The 17,805-nt window shown below is 45.0% G+C and overlaps 1 long non-coding RNA gene across 1 annotated transcript; it reads right to left on the bottom strand.

Annotated features, from left to right (window-relative positions):
* Positions 1–7,346: 7,346 nt before the first annotated feature.
* Gm31499 lies at positions 7,347–15,939 on the bottom strand. Its single transcript, XR_385900.2, has 3 exons — positions 12,807–15,939; positions 9,033–9,118; positions 7,347–7,639 (listed from the first exon to the last, which is right to left on the bottom strand). It is a non-coding gene; the product is annotated as a predicted gene, 31499 (long non-coding RNA).
* Between the last annotated feature and the right edge of the window lie 1,866 nt (positions 15,940–17,805).

Below are 17,805 nucleotides of genomic sequence, written 5' to 3'. Positions count from 1 at the left end.
AAAAGGACATAAATAACTCAGGCAGGAATACACAAAGAAACCCTGTCTCGAAAAAAAACAAAACAAAACAAACAAAAACAAAAACAAAACAAAAAACAAAGAAAGAAAGAAAGAAAGAAAGAAAGAAAGAAAGAAAGAAAGAAAGAAAGAAAGAAAGAAAGAAAGAAAGAAAGAAAGAAAGAAAGAAAGAAAAGAAATACAGAAGAACACAGGTAAATAGGTAGAAGCCCTTAAAGAGGAAATACAAAAATCCCCTAAAGAATTACAGGAAAACAATCAAACGAGTGAAAGAAATGAACAAAACCATCCAGGATCTAAAAATGGAGCTAGAAACAATAAAGAAATCACAAAGGGAGATAGAAAACCTAGGAAAGAGATCAGAAACCATAGATGCAAGCATCACCAACAGAATACAAGAGATAGAAGAGAGAATCTAAGGTGCAGAAGACACCATAGAAAACATTGACACAACAGTCAAAGAAAACTCAAAGACATAGGGCAGAGGCTCGGGACCTCATGGGAGGTAGAATGCAGAGAGGGAGAAAGAGCATGTCCTAGGACAATATATAGCCTCCTAGGACAGGTCCCTTGTGACCCACAGCCTCCAACTAGTTTGTATCTCGTAAAGTCCAGTACGCCCCAAAGTAGAGCCACCATCTAGGGAAAGCCCCTGTAATAGCCTTTTAGAAGAACACTTTCTATCCAACATAAAGGCACTAAATAAGTTGTGACTAAGAAAACAGAACTTTGAAAGAGTTACTATATAATTTTTAAAATTTTCTTCCCACCTTTAGTCCCAGCACTTGGGAGGCAGAGGCAGGCAGATCTATGATTTCAAGGGCAACCTAGTCTACAGGGCAAGTTCCAGGATGGCAAGGGCTATACAGAGAAATCTTGTCGATAGATAGATAGATAGATAGATAGATAGATAGATAGATAGATAGATAGATAGATAGATAGATAGGAGAGAGAGAGAGATAGGGAGATAGAGAGATAGGGTAGGTATAGTGAATAAATAGATAGATATGATAGATGGGTAGATGATTGATAGATAAAATGGATGGATAGATGATAGATAGCTATGTAGATGATTGGTAGATAGATGATTGATAGAGTGATAGATAGATAGATAGATAGATAGATAGATAGATAGATAGATAGATAGATGATAGACAAATTTTCTTCCTTTAAAACGTATCCTTCATCACAGGCTACACCTTTCTCACTTTCTGTGGACTGAAAGCTGAAAGCCCCTTTTGCATTGTGCTCTGGGAGATAGAGAAGACCTGTGAGGCTTCCCCCCCCCCCACACACACACACACAGAGCTACCTTTGTTTAAGATTCATGGAATTCACAACTGCATAAGAACATTGAGTTTGGATTCTCAGTTCACAGCTTCTCTATAAACCATGAGAGGGTCACAGGATTTGAGCCTGTTCAGCTAGCACATATCAAAGATTTTGCTGAGTTGCCTCTTTAGATGTTCAGAGCCCAAAAGTGACAACAGGTCACAACCACAGTCTCTAGGGGATTGAGAAGCTTAGCAGCAGCCTAAAGACTTAACCAGTTCACAGCAATGATTAAAACCCCAAAGGGGGGAGGTGGATTGCTCGTGGTGTTCACATTCCACTTATCTCTGTGGATTCTCTCTCTGTGGTTGGGTTGTGTTGGTTGGTTGGTTGGTTGGTTGTTGTTGTTGTTGCTTGACTGTTTTACCATTAATGAATTAATTTATTTATTCACTTAACAACCCAATCACAGTCTCACTTCTCCTCCCAGTCCCCCCTCCCCTTCTCCTCTGAGAAAAGGGAAGTTCCCCTTGTGTACCAACCACTACCACCACCCCACCCCACCCCTGGCACCTCAAGTCACTGACGTACTAGGTGATTCCTCTCCCACTGAGGCCAGACAAGGTAGCTCAGTTAGGGGAACGGGATCCACAGGCAGAAAAACGAGTCAGGGTGAGTTCACACTCCAGTTGTTGGGGAACCTGCATGATACAAAACGGGGGAGGTGGCCTAGGTCTAGCTCATGATCACCCTTTGATTGATGGTTCAGTGTCTGGGAGCCCTCAAGGGTCCAAATTAGTTGACTCTGTTGGTCTTCCTGTGGAGTCGCTACCTACTTCCGGTCCCTCATCCTTGCTCCCGACCCTTCCACAAGAGTCTCCAAATTCTGCCTAATGTTCGGCTGTGCATCTGTTTCAGTCAGCTGCTGAGTAGAGCCTCTCAGAGAACAGTTATATTGGTCTCCTGTCTGCAAGTGCAACCGTTTTATTAATAGTGGCAGGGATTGGTGCTTGCCCATAGGATGGGTTCAAATTGGGCCAGGTATTTGTTGGCTGTTCCCTCTTTGTCCCTGCACTTCTTGTAGGCAGGACAAATTTTAGGCTGAAGATTTTGTGGGTGGGTTGGTGTCCTGCCTGGCTACAGGCAATGGCCACTTCAGGCTCCATATCCCCGATTGCTAGGGGGTCTCAGCTAGAGTCACCTTCATAGACTCCCTATGAAGACTCTCCCATTCCAAGTTATCTGTTTGTTTTTTAAGGAAGTATTTTTATTTTTAATTGGTTGGTGGGCATGTGCACATTAGTGTAGGTGCCAAAGGAGGCCAGTAGGGGGCATCAGAGTCCGCCTAAGTTGGGGTTGCGGGTGGCAGGGAAACACCCAACTTGCATGCTAGAAATGAATTTCTGTTCTTTTCAAGGAGAGGAATACCTCTATTAACTACTAAGCCATCTCTCCCTAACCTCTTAGTTTTTGATACCTGAAATTTTCTTTCTTACTTTGTTCTTCAGATGTAATTGATGTGTAGCAATTTAGCTGTTTTGGGATGGAAAGTAAATTTCCAATGTTCTCTTCAACTAAAAGCCAACCATTTTTCTAAATGTAGAGGCTTGAATTGCTGGATGCTTGTGTTTTGTCAACACATGTTCTCTGTAGGGGAGAGACATCATTGCTGGGGTAAACAAAAGAACATGACTTTCCTATAGAGGAGTAAAAAGACTAGGAGGGAGTGGGTAAAGTTGGAGCCTTTTGGACTCAGATCACAGATGCAAAGAACTCGTTATAAAAAGGTTTTCCAGTGTGCATCTACTGTCTGATGGGGCTCCAGTGAGTGCAAAGGACTCTAGTGACATTCTGTGTTCACCGACCTCTCTCCTCAATCAGCCGGTCGTCCAATCCCCAAGTGCCCCCCCAACCCCTTGCTAACCAAATTTCTAAGGGCAGAATGAAAGTAGTGCTCCACCCTGCCAAGATCACACCAAGTCACAGTGTTTGCCAAGCCCAGGAGGCTGCCTCAGAAAGCTCTTAAAGTGGATCGTCTGTGACTGGCACAAGGCTTTGGAGTCTCGCAGCTTCAGGGCTCCAGGAACTAGGAGAGCTGAAGAATTCACTCACATCACAACCGCAGAGCCCTTCCACACAGAGGTGTGCAAGCTGGCCTGGAAAGCTTAAGCAAACATAATCCAAGGAATAAACAAGGGGTCGAAGCAGAACTGGCCTCTTGCGCTGGTTCTCCCATCCCCTCCGCGTGATGCTTACGCAAAGGGAATTGCTTTCAGATTTCTGTTCAAAGAGTGCTCTCGAATGGAGACTTGGAAGGGTCCGTGTTTATACAGCTGCTCTCATGTATAAGCATAGTCTCACTGTATAATATTAATGATAACTCTCCATCCAGTCTGCCTTCCCCAAGGTCCAGTTAAATCCCCACTGCTTTATGAATTCTCTCTCTCTCTCTCTCTCTCTCTCTCTCTCTCACACACACACACACACACACACACACACACACCTCTGTAGCATACATGCCCAGTATGTTTTCTGGAAACCTTAGGGTTTTTTTTTTTTCTAGTATTCTTGTAAACTTTTAAACATTCTGAGGTTTGGGGTCTCTCACCAGATTACAGAATTTTTAAGTCCAGAAATGCACATCAGATATCTTTTATTTTAATAATTTATAGCTTTCACCATCGGGTGAGGCTGGCACCAGAGCTCCATCACTATTCACAGGTGATAGCAATCGGCTCACTGTTCTTATCTGGGCACTTACAAGACTTAGCACACACTGCGCTGCTGAGATGCTCTGGAATATGAAGGACACTTGAGGAAGAGATGCAGCCTCCTCCTAGTTCTGTTTCCTGCCTGCAGTATTGAGATAACAACCTTCTGGTCTCTGCTCTGGGACATGAGAAGGGGCTATTGTTTACTGCAGCATGAGACATCATATCTTTACATAGAATCTTTGTGAATTTTCTGCCCAGACAAATAACACATTGCAAAACATTAAACTTTTTTAAAATTTCATTTTTATTTCTAAATATATGTATATGTGTATGTCTGTGTGTGGTTTGTGCATTTATGTACATGTGCCCCAGGAGGCCAAGAGAGGGCGCTAGACTCCTCCATGCTGGCATTTCAAGTTCTTAGGAGCCACCCAGCATGATTGCTGGAAACCAATCTCAAGCCCTCTGCAGGAGTAGTACACACTCAACCAATAGTGAGAAAGGTGGGTTTTCACCAATGAGCTGTTTTTTTTAATTTCATCACTTAAAATCAAGTATGGGTTTGTCAATCAGGAAATTAAATATACAGCAGAGAGAGAGAGAGAGAGAGAGAGAGAGAGAGAGAGAGAGAGAGAGAGGAGAGAGAGAGAGATTTGTCAAACTGACTTAGCTTGAAATGAAAACTCTGCCTAAGTGCATGCATGTCCAAGTGTGTGTGAGTGTATGTGTATGTTTGAGTGTATGTGAGTGTGAGTGTATGTGTGTATGTGTGCAAGTGTGTCTGAGTGTATGTGTGTGGGTGTGGGGGGGTGAGAGAGTGTGTGTGTGCGTGTCTGTGTGTGTGTGTGTGTATGTGTGAATTTGCTTTTGCCTCATCTGCCCCTCTGTGGCCTACATTTTGTCTCCAGAGCCTTGGTAGCCTAGATGCTCACTTAAGTCCCCTTCATCATTTTCCACAGGATATCCTGTTACAATGGTGACTTTACAAATTCTATAGCAACATTAAGAGCATGAGACATTATAGGGGGCTTCCATCAGGCCATCAAGACTCTTCATCCTGTATGAAGAGCCATCCAACGTCCCTGCTTTTGTAAGACTCTGGTGAGCCTTAGCTTACCAGGGACCCCCTGAGTGAACCACATGGAGCCAGGAATCAATGCAAAAAAAGCAAGAGGACCCTATAGGTGGGACAACATTATGAACTAACCAGTACCCCTGAGCTCTTGACTCTAGCTGCATATGTATCAAAAGATGGCCTGGTCGGCCATCACTGGAAAGAGAGGCACATTGGACTTGCAAACTTTATATGCCCCAGTACAGGGGAACGCCAGGGCCAAAAAGTGGGAGTGGGTGGGGAGGGGAGTGGGGAGGGGTGTATGGGGGACTTTTGGGATAGCATTGGAAATGTAAATGAGGAAAATACCTAATAAAAATATTTTTTAAAAATTTATAAAGATAATAGAAATCCTCAGGTAGGTCTTTATTCTTGCTCACAAACCAATTTTACCCACTAGCCATCTCCTTTAAAAAAATCCACCAATTAAAGATATTTAATTAATTTCTTAGAAATTCAAACACTGTTCTGACCACATTCACCCTTCTCTTCTATGCCCTGCCATTCACTGCATCCCAGCTTTATGACCCAAGTTTTTTGAAACCTATACCTGATTACTGCTACTCATGTAGTCTTATTTGGATGGCCATATACTGAAGCATGGTAGCTGTACTATGGACCACACCCTTGATGCACACTAACTCTCCATCTTTCAGTTTCTGTAAAGCAAAGGACACCACCTTTGAGTGAAGAAAGCATGGCATAAAAAGCAGGAAAAAAGTAATCTCCTTACACCTATGCATCCTATATAATTTTTGTAGACTATATGAAGAACTCAGAAAACTAGAATAAATATCAAGAAAACAATGAATTTTAGGCTTAAAATTTTTCAAATAGTTCTGTAATACTTCAACCTCCCTTCTAGCCCACAAACCATCAAAGGAAGGGGAGAAGAAAGATTTTAGGAAGTGCATTGTGGACTTGTTTAGAAATAGTTCTTTAAGTCTTCGTTGTCAGCAGTGCAGTCCTTCAGCAAAATATCACAGAGGAATCGGCATTAGCAGCTGTGTTCACTCAGCAAACACCAAACATGAATCAGCAGTAGCAGCTTAATCCAGAAGAAACCACAAGATTCTGCAAATCAGCAGAAGTCCACAGCAACAGCAAGAAGCAGCTGGAATCCCACCAGAATTTCTTTGGTGCATTTCTCTCTACAAAGTCACAGCAAGGTAATGATCAGAGAAGAAAGCAAGGTGAATCAACGCAAGAGTGTCATCAGCCCAACAAAGACCAGCAAAGAATAGCAAAACTAACCAATGCAAAAGCATTGTCCACTGTCTATTGGATAATACTTATACTCTTTGCAAATATCACATGGTCTCTGAAGTGTCTGCTCCAGCAAAACACAACATGCACTTTTACCAGGTAACTTTCAGAAAATCATATCCCAGGATTTATTTATTTATTTATTTATTTATTTATTTATTTATTTATTTGCACATTTTTATTAGATATTTTCTTCATATATATTTCATATTTCAAATGCTATCCTGAAAGTTCCCTATACACTTCCCCCGCCCTGCTCCCCTAACCACCCACTCCCAATTCTTGGCCCTGGCACATTCTCCTGTACTGGGGCATATAATGTTTACAATACCAAGGGGCCTCTCTTCCCAGTGATGGCCAACTAGGCCATCTTCTGCTACATATGCAGCTAGAGACATGAGCTCTGGGGGTACTTCTAATGTATGAGTTTACCACCTTCAGTCTGTTCTGTTTTCTTTATGTTTTCCTGTATCCTAAAATGCAACTGACCACTTACTCCTGGATTTTTGCTGCTCAATCTATCCTAAGACAGAATTAGATCAACACTGTATGTCAGCTACTGGTGGGATGAAAAGGCAGTGTGACCCGCATGAGAGCATCAGGCCTCTGAATATCAGGGATATACCCTCTCATATCCATTTTCCTGGGTCCAGAGACTGTTTTTCTAAGCATCGTGTATCTACTGCAAGTCGAATGTCTATATATTGAATATATATTTTTACATTTTTCTTTTATTAAATAGATTTTTCACACACACACACACAAAAAGCAAGAGGAATTTATTGTTCCAACACATTGGGGTCTCCCTACATCCAAAGAAGAGACGGTGATACCCCCACCCCTATCCACACCCCACCCCCACCCCTGCAGCCTGTTTGGTCAGTCTTTATACAGTTTTCAGAGCAGCAGCCACTAGACACAACGTGATTGGCAGAACAGTGTGACTTTTTAAACTGATTGGTCTTTAGAGAATGAGGTGGCAGGGACTTCCCTTGTCTGTGGATGTAGATGGTCCGTTAGTCGGTCTGTCCTGTGGAATGTGTTTACCTGCTCTAGGCCTCTCCCACTGGCAGGTGGCTGATGGTCAGTCTGTCCTGTGGAATGTTAATTAGCCTTCCCCTTCTGGAGGGGAGGGGTCTGGTGACATTTTCCAAAAGGTCCTGAACCCACCCTTTCAGCCCATGGCTCCGGGTCCTGGATATTAGTGGTAGCTGGCATTTCTCCCATGATTTCAGTTTGCCGGCCCTTGAAGATTCTGGAAAAGAAAACTTCAACCTCTTGTATTCCTGTTGTCTCCACTTGTTTCCCTTGTCTCCGCTCCCACCAGAAAACCTGATGGCTGGCTTGCTCTCCCTTCTTCTAAAGTTCTACTCAGCCCATTATCTCTTTCCCTCCTCCCCCATGCTCTCTGCACATGGCATAAACATCCCAAGTTGTTTTCTCCATGTCACACAGTGCTTCACTTCATGTGATTAGCCTGGATTTTTCTTCTGTCTGTCATGATGAGTTTAGGGCCAGCCTGGGCTATGTAAAAACACTATCTCAAAAAAAAAAAAAAAAAATCATGATAACATTTCTAGACAACTGCCCAAACACATTATGAAGTGTTGATGTATAACTGCCCCCAAATTGAGTTCTACAGTAGTCCCTTCTACTTATAAGTTTTCAAGTTGGCCACATTTGGGATGGTCTATGTGAGAATTGAGGCTCCTGAGTAGAAGGAACCAGTCTAGAAAAGGAACATCACCAGCATGAAAGATCAACACAGTAAGAGTCGTGCCTTGGCATTCCAGACCCCGACACCGGCTTATAATAGATGTGCACCGTATGCTTGTTGGCTGACTAAGTAAAGCCAAAGAGGGTGGTTTCTTTTAAAATAGCATCTCACTATGTAGCAATTGGCTATGTAGACCAGGCTGCCCTTAAACTCACAGTGATCTGCCTACTTCTGCCTCCCAAGTGCTGGGATTAAATGCTTGCATCACCATGCCCAGCCCTAGGGCCAGGGCTGGGGACAATAAAAGTTAGCGACTATATTTTCAGCCTCTCCAGCATGCTGCTTGACTCTTAAATCAGTATCAGATTCTGAAATGGTTCCTTTTTTATTTAAAAAGCCATCAGCATTAATAAAGGTAATAGTCTGTGAACCCTTCCAATTATGTCACCTGAGTTTTTCGTTGAGGGATATGGGGCAGGATATAATTTAATTCCTCTGCTAAAGGAATTTAAGTGACCAAGGGAAAGTCAGGGAAGGTTTTAATACTAAGTAGAACTTGTATCTTCTTACCATAGTGGTTCTCAACCATGCTGTACTGAACCCCAGTCAGGAAATTATTTTTGTTGCTACTTCATAACTGTAACTTTGCTACAGTTCTAAATCATAATATTTTGCAATGATCTTAAGCAGCCCCTGTGGAAGGGGTCACAACCCAGAGGTTGAGAACCGCTGTCCTACAGGTAAGCGTCACTCAACAGTCACTTTCAAGTCCCTTAGTTTAGAACTCAAAGGTCAGCTCCAAGGCTGACAATCATGTTGCAAAATGTTTCACTCCATTAGATACTGTATTTTAAGCCCTCCAGGATGGCTAGAAGCTTTCTCTGAATGCGCTGTGGATAAAGACAGCTGCTAGACAGGGCTCTTCCCTTACCACACCAGCATTCCTGGCCTTCCTCCTCCTCCTCCTTCAGCCTGTGGTATACGCAAGGCTTCGTCCAGTCAGATCCCAGAATGCCCCTAGAAATAGGTCGTCTGAAATTAACATCAACTTTGCTTCAAAAAGATTCTGTGCCTATGCGATCATAATCCAAAAAAAGAGTGCTTTGGGGGAACAGAACATGTAAACAGCACAGCCCAAGCATCCCTCCCATCCTGTGCCTTCCCTCCCAGCAGCAGCGACATCTCTGACCTCCCTTAAGTCATCAGCCCTCTGCTTTCTAAACTAGGTTTGGACACAGTCTATCTCTTTCTCTCCCTTGGCTTCTAGTCTCTTCTCTCTCTGGCATAGCATTTATTTGAGACTGTTATTTAAATTGTATCTACAGCAGCCTCCTTCCATCTCCTGGGGAAACAGCACATTTACAGGATTGGGAGGAATGCAAGGGTGCAGAGGAAACTAATATTTATTAAGCAATTTCCACACTGTTGTTCTATTGTTTGACACGCAGGATGTAGCTTAATCCTCATAACAATTATCGGAGAGATCTGTTATTATCTCTCTTTGTAAATAGGAAAGCCAAAGCTCAGAGTTTCATTAGTGGGCTCTGGGCTCTGGGCTGGCAATCACTAGACACAGAATTAGAACCTAAGCCTCCAAAAGCCATGTCCCCAGCACCTGCCACCATGACTGTCACCACGACTGAGACTGTTTAAGGAAAGAATGGGGGAGACGATTACTGAACCACAAGGAAAGTGGGAAATATTTTCATGAATCAATCCATAGTCTCACAAGAGCAGGAGGGGCAATGGGGACATAGAGACAGAAACAACTGCCTCATAGACCCCTAATGAAGTCACACCAGGAGAGCAGTAAACCTTCTCATGTCCACAACTCAATACAAGCTCGGTGTCAGGGGCTGGAAAAATGGCTTGGAGGTCTAGAGCACCGGCTGCGCTTGTAGAGGACCCAAGTTCAGTTCCCAGCATCCTCGTTAGGCAGCTCACAAGCTCCTATAACTCCTATAACTCTTGCTCCCAGAGATACCCTCTCCTGACCGTCACTGGCATCGGTGCTCATATGCACATATTTATACACACATACATACATACCACAAATAATTAAAAATAAATGGGGCGTGCTAGCATACACCTTTAATCCCAGTATCCAGGAGACAGAGGCAGGCATATCTCTGTGAGTTCCAGCTTGCTCTACATAGAAAATTCTAGGGAAGCCAGGGATACACAGTAAGATCATGCTTTTAAAATAAGTAAGTAAATAAATAAACAGTTTTTAAAATTACCCTCAATGTTCCAGTAATGATAGAGTAGCAGACACCAGAGGCCTCATACCAGACCAAGGACTCATTGCAATGAACATTTGCAAGCAATGAAGTATGGACAAAAGGGTACACTATGGGACGGACGCACTGTGACAACACTACAGCCTCCACAGTGAGTTTTTTTTTCTCTGTTGTGGGGGAGGTTGTAAGGGGGGGATATGAGGGGATGGGGAGATGAGTGGAATTGGGGTGCATGATGTAAAATTCACAAAGAACACTAGAAGAAAAAAGTTTTAAATCAACCTCAGTTACATTTCTGAGATTTTTTTTTTTTTTGGCCCAGTATGGACTGAATAAGGAGAAATTAAATTAAAGAAGAAAGAATTTATTTAAAATTTAGTGGCAACATCACAATGAGATATCACTTTCTGTCCACTAGGATGACTGAGAGAGAGACAGCTAAGAGCAAGTGTTGGCATGGTTGTAGAGGAAGTGGGACCAGCACACATCACAGGTAAGGATGCACATACTTGTGACCTAGCACTTTCATGACTTGACATATGTTTAGGAGAAATGAAGACATACTATCAACACAAGAACTCATACATGGTGATCTTCACAGAGTCGTTGTTCGTTAGCCATCAGGAAATAGAAACAATCCACATGTCATCAACTGATAACTGATAACTGATAAATAAATAACGTGGTATGTATCCATGCAATGGGATACTACTCAGCCGCCAGACCAGGAATGACACACAGCATGGGTGAACCGTGAAAACACGCTTGCAGAGCAGGGCTGGAGGGACAGCTCCGTGGCTGGGAAGTACTGCTGCTGTTGCAGAGGACTGAAGTTTCGTTCACAGCACTCCTGTTGTGCAGCTCACAACTGACTGTAACTCCAGCTCTGAGCAATCCAGTGCCCTCTTCTGGTCACCTTGGGCACCTGCACAGAGGTGGCAAATACGTACACAGACACCCACACACTTACACACACATAAATTAGAAAAAAAAGTTTAAATACAATGAATCGTTTTAAAACAATAAAAAAATAAAATCAGATGATAGTGTTAAAAATGACCAAGAATAGGGGCTGGAGAGATGGCTCAGCGGGTACGAGCACTGACTGCTCTTCAGAAGGTCCTGAGTTCAAATCCCAGCAACCACATGGTAGCTCACAACCACCTGTAACGAGATCTGACACCCTCTTCTGATGTGTCTGAAGATAGCAACAGTGTACTTATTTATAATAATAAATAAATCTTTAAAAAAGTTACCAGGCAGGAACCATAGCCAAGAAGACCCTGTGCTGCAACTAGCCAGCAGCAGCAGCAGTAGCCTGGTTGTTTTGGCTCCTTTACTCTGAGGATACTAAAGTAGAGCAGACAACCACTACAGCTATGTCCAAAGTCACGCTCTAGTCATGGCCACTCTAGGCAGCCTGTACTGACCTTGGCAATAGCACTCTAAATTAAATAAACCTTGGTAAGTGCAAGTCCACTTGCCCCGCAGCTATTCTCACTTCCGCCAGAGGGATTCCGAACTTCAGGGGATGCAGCAGAATATCATCCCCTTGTGATGAGGGCTGTGACATCAGCTGCAAACAGTTCTGCCACAACTCCCTCCTGGCTGTGTAACAAGGCTGTTTAGCATCAGCCAAGAAACGCCCTCCTGAGCACACCCAATATTGCAACCCAGGCTCATTAAAATGTTTCTCTAGAATGGTCTCTCTCTCTCTCTCTCTCTCTCTCTCTCTCTCTCTCTCTCTCTCTCTCTCTCTCTCGCCGGCTTTTGATCTTTATTGTTAATTGAGCTGCTAACACAAGGAAAAGATGGCAGAAGTAGCCATGCCGGGATAAGAGTCAGCGAGAGTGGAAGCAGAGTTAACGGAGGGGCAGCCCCAAGAGAGCAGTTGGAGAGTTCTGGAGCACAAGAGAGAGAGGAGAGACAGTGATGGCGAAGGCTTTGAAGGGCCGCGGATGAGAAACTATGGACCCAGCTCCTAGAAGAGTGGTTCTCAACCTTCCTAAAGCAACAGCTCTTAAATACAGTTCTCCATGTGTGCTGACCCCAACCGTAAAAGTATACTACTGTTATAAATCACAGTGTAAATATCTGACATGTGACTCCTGCGGAAGGGTCATTCTACCCACGTGCTGAGACCCGCTCCGTGAGGACTGAGGATCTAGGTACTTTAAGGTCAAAGCCTACAGCAATAACCTATCTCAAGGGCCAAGGATCCGGACATCCCAGGCTGAGAGCTGTACCTTTAGTTACCAAAGAAACTCAGGATCTCAATATCCAGGCCTATTCAGGAACAGAGTGCTAGCAGGCATTGCCTCCTCCTGCTGCTGCTGCCGCTGCCACCACCGCCGCGACCACCGCCGTGGCTTTGGCTGCAAACCACTGGCTCCGCCAGTCCAGCCTCTCTAAGTTTTGAGCATCCAGAGGTTCAGGATTGCCAGAGGTAAAGGACTTTCTCTTACCTACTAGTAATTTCTGTCTGGGTAGAGCAAAGGTCCAGCCTGCCCTGCCGACACTGAGGAGTTACACAGTGGTTTCATTACTCTGCTTTGTCTCTTACACGGGAGACAGACTCGAGGACACAAAAACTGATTTTCAGGTGCATCCGGTGGAGGCCACAGGGACAGTCTGGGAGTTATTCTGATTCAGCTAGGTCATGGCCAGGTGGTTTCTTTGTCTTCCTGTGTCTAAGAACATAGAATAAATTAGCAGACCTGGTTCTCACACTGGCAGCCCCACTTCCCTCCTTTCTGTTCTGGGTTCTGTCTGAAACTCTAAATCTTTGTTCCATCTGGGGAGCTGGGATGATGGAAGGCTGGCTGAGGGAGGGTCTGGTCCTTTGGCCGTAGCTCATTTCTTTTTATGTTCCCTTTCTATCTGGCTTTTCTTAATAGCTTTGAGATGAATTTCCTTTCAGCCTTGCTCTGGCCTTGTAAAAAGCAAAGAGTTGAATTATTAGGCACAAATATGAGCATTTATTTATCTGGCTTTATCAAGATAACAAATTTATATAAAAGCATGGCACATCACAAGCATCACAAATATATGTGTATACGTATGTGTGTAAATGTATATGTGTTTGTGTGTATGTTTTATCTAATATTTTATCAAACCTTTATCATAAAATACTAAGATGGTAAATTAATTTGCTAAATAACATCTTTACCTGGACTCATTTAGAGGGCTAGGGGGTGGATGTGTAAGACACTAGGGAGTCTTAGCTTACCCCCTGAGTGAACCAGGCAGAGCTGGAATCGATGCAAAAAGCAAGAGGAATTTATTGTTCCAGTGCACTGGGGTCGTTCCAGACACGAAGGAGAGGCAGCAACACCCCCCCCCCCAGCACCCATTCAGCACAATATGATTGGCTGAACAGTGCACCCTTTAAACTGATTGCTCTTTAGGGAATGAGGTGAGAAGGACTTCCCTTGTCTGAAGGTGAGCAGGTCAGTTACCACAGGTCAGAAATGCTAATTAGCATCTCCCTTCTGGGGGTCGGGGAAGAGTGTTTCATGACTGTCCCAAAGTTCCTGAGCTGACCTTTTCATCACCCCCCCCCCTTTTCTTTGTGCATGCTTCATCCTTGAAGCTCTTGTGGATAGTTATGCAGCTCATATCCCTGGTCCTCTGCACTTAGCTCTTGATACCTTTGTCTCAGGACCATCAACTGTATCATCACCTATGCGAACTTTACTAAAAGCAGCTAAGCGGTTTACAGTGTAAGGGCCGAAGGTCAGAAGCAGGAACAAAATGATCAGGGGTCCTAACAATGCAGAAATCAAGGTAGTAACCCAGGGGGAGCTGTTAAACCAAGACTCTATCTCTGTTCTCTCTTCTGCCTGGCTAACCAGCCCTGTCTCTGTCCTCTCTTCTGCCTAGCTACCCCTTCTCTCACCTTGGCCATTGAATCTTTAACTATCCCCCAGAATGGTCTCCAGTATGTGCTTCACGATGCTTCACACCCCCAGGTAGCATAGAAGAAATGGTTGGCCCCCTAACACTGATGAGACTGCCACTGACTTCTCCCATCTCAGGGATACACATATATGGGGGTTTCTCATGGGACACTTCAATTTTGTGTGTCTGCACCCTAAGCCCCACCCTCTAAGCCCACTTCTGGAACACAGTTTAGATTTACAAGTCCCTCGTCCCCCACATTCAGGCAATCCCTCCCCCTGTGTCTCCAGGGCAGCGACACCCCAGAAGTCAAGGCCCACTGCTAAATCATAGAAATAAAAGACAGGCTCCAGCCACCAGATACAATGCAGGTAGTGGACCAAGCCACATCACCAGTGGCTGAGAGCACCTGCCAAGCTACCCTGGCAGGGTTGTGAGGGCTGCTGAGGCTCAACACTGAAAGATACACCATAGTCTTGTAGTTTCTCTGGCCTTGCAGAAGGGCATAGCTTGGGTGTCTGGCTGCCATCTAGATGGCTGATCTGATGTGAACCCAGGCAGTTACTCTATCCAGTTTAACGGAGGTCAGGGTGGTCAGCAACACAGGAATGGTTCTTTGTTTCTGAGTGTTCAGCACAATGTCTCCTAACATATATCCAATCTCCAACTTGGAACTTGTGTGGAAACTCTGGGGTACCTGCATCATACAGGGAACTAAGTTTAGGCCACAATTCCAGGTGGCTGATCTGGGAAGCTTGCAATCAAGCCATAAGATCCTTGTCAGCCTGAAAAGTCACTCTGGGGGGGATCAAGAGCCAAGGGAGTGGGTGTCCCATGCAGGATCTCAAAAGGGGTCAGGTTAAAATGGTAGGGGGTGTTCAGGGACAAGGGGAGGGGCACCAACCAGTCCGAGCCAGTCTCCAAGGTCAACTTAGTCAAGGTGTCTTGTAGGGGTTCTGTTCATTCTCACTACCTGCCCTGAACTCTGGGGACAATACACACAATGGGGCTTCCAATTAGTCCCCAATATCTCTGCCAATCCCTGACTTACCTTAAGAGACGAAAGCAGGACCATTGTCCAATCCAATTACCTTGGGCACTCCGAACCTCTGGACATTTTTCTTCTAAAATCTTCTTAGCTACCATGGTAGCTGTTTCCTGCTTGGTGGGGAATGTCTCAACCCATCCAGGGAAAACTACAAACACTAGAAGGTATTTGTAACCATATTTTCCTGGCTTAACTTCTGTAAAACCGACCTCCCAGTAAACCCCAGGCTGCTCTCCCCTAGGCCTTTTGCCCTGTTTACTCTTGGCTGCATAAGCATTTACTTGCTGGTGTACCTTACACTGTTCTATCTCTTGGCCCAGAACCTGAGGTCCATTATATATACTTTAGGTCTCTTAACTGCTTAGACAATCTTGGACAAGCTTTTTATCCCCTAAATGAGTCCATTGGTGCATTTGGCCTAATAAATCTTTTGCTTGCTTTCTGGGAAATATAGTTCTCCCTTCTTGTGTGCGCTATGGTCCTACCTTCTCTGGGTAATCGTTGGTAGGGTAGCTAGCAATCTGAGTCCTTTCTTCTTCAATATATTTTAAATGAAGCCATCTCTTAGTCCAGTCCCATTTCCCAATGGGTGTTTCTTGCAGGCCTGGTCTATAAAAGCCATGGTCACAGTAGTTTTATGCTCTTTGCTGGTAGGGTCATAGGGTGTTTATTGGCACTCTAAAACGGCTGCGGGCAACTCATCTGGTCTCTGCTTAACCTCACGTAGCTTGGTCAAATTTGTGGGTGGTCATGCAGCCCTCGAGACCTGCCAGTGGAGTCTGGTGGGGGACCTTTAGGTGCCCCGTACCTTTTATCATATTAAAGTCCCAGTCAGGTCTAGTCAGGGAAACCCCCACTGTCCGCGATAGCATGGTCAATGGATGGTGCCCCCCACCACCACCACCTTGTCCAAGTGGGTATTCTTTCTGGCTTCTGGCTCCCTGCATTACAAATAAAACAGTCTCAAAGAGATTAACCGGCCCTTAATGGGAGAGCCACCGTGATATCAGGGGAGGTGGTTCTCAGACTTTGTGTCCCCATCTAGGGCCGGGAAGTTGGGAGTCTCCTCCAGCTTCTCCCTCCTGTAAAAGGCGGTGCAATAGCCCTGGTCTCCTATGAGCTGAGGGTCCCGGAACCAGTACTGGCGCTGGCGGGGGCCATGAAAGCAAGGGTAGGGAGATATGGAGGAGGGTTTTGGAGCAACAGGTCTGCTGGTGAAGGGTCTTGGAGGATTGACTTCTTCTCATGTCCGGATCTCTCCTCCCGTGCTCCCTTCTTCCTGACAGCCAGAACCTGTGAGGTGGGTCTTGGGAAAGAAAGGCTTTTATCCATGAGGGGGTGTCCTCCATTAGAATTTTCCAGGTAACTATATAGGGCAATTGGTCTGGGCGCCCCAGGGATCTTTGCCTAAAGACTCTCTCCTCTCCTGCTTCCATCACCTGTAATTCGAAGATCCCTACAGGTGGCTACCCTACTTCAAAAAGTGGGCCATTCGGAGGAGCAGAGGGTAACTAACTTGTTTTTTAGTCTGTCCAATGTCCAAAAAATGTCCGTCAGTTAAGTCCAAGAACATAGAATAGATACCAACAAACACAGAGAAAAACAATCAACCACACAGATAGCTCGACCCTGACACAGGCAGGCATCCAGGTCCAAGAACACAGAGAAAGACAATCAACACACAGTTTACCCCTTTCATGGGCCCAGTTACAGACACCAGGTGCTCCGGCCCATACGACAGGAGCCAGATAAACCAGGTTATAGCAAGACTCGGCTCCTGCCGATATTGTCTTGCCGGTTCCAGAAGGAGCAGAGCCTTCCTGGCTCCCTCCAAGGAGAACTGAAGCGTCCTTCAGCTTCACGTCCCACGATCACGTAAGGCATGCCCCGTTGCAGTTGACTGCACAGACACTGTAGGCTCTCCAAGCATCCGGGCGCTTGCAAGCGAAAGTTCAAACATACTTAACAGACTCAGATTTTAACGAACAGAAAGACAAACAGGAACCACAGTAAAAGCTCGAGACCTCCGATTCACCACTCCATTGTGTTCCCACAAGGAGTCACTTCCCGGCCAATGCACCAAAGGCAAGACTCCGGGGAGCCTTAGCTTACCAGGGACCCCCTGAGTGAACCACGTGGAGCCAGAATCGATGCAAAAAGCAAGAGGAATTTATTGTTCCAGTGCACTGGGGTCATCCCAGACCCAAAGGAGAAGCGGTGGCCACTAGTACTGGTCGGCGAGTTTTTATATGGTTTCCAGGGGAAGAACAGAGCATCAGCAACTAGGCACAATACGATTGGCGGAACGGTGCACCCTTTAAACTGATTGGTCTTTAGGGATGAGGTGACAAGGACTTCCCTTGTCTGAAAGTGAGCAAGGTCTGTCCTGTGTAATGTGTCCCCACCTGCAGGTCGGTTCAGGCCCTGTGGTCTGAGAAATGCTAATTAGCCTCTCCCTTCGAAAGGGGGGGGGGGGTGTTCATGACCTTCTCCAAGTTCCTGAGTTGACCTTTTCA

The sequence above is a fragment of the Mus musculus genome, chromosome 17 (assembly GCF_000001635.26).
Source record: "Mus musculus strain C57BL/6J chromosome 17, GRCm38.p6 C57BL/6J".
NCBI lineage: Eukaryota > Metazoa > Chordata > Mammalia > Rodentia > Muridae > Mus > Mus musculus.
The sequence above is the reverse complement of the archived record's forward strand: the minus strand, read 5'-3'. Positions and strand labels throughout refer to the sequence as shown.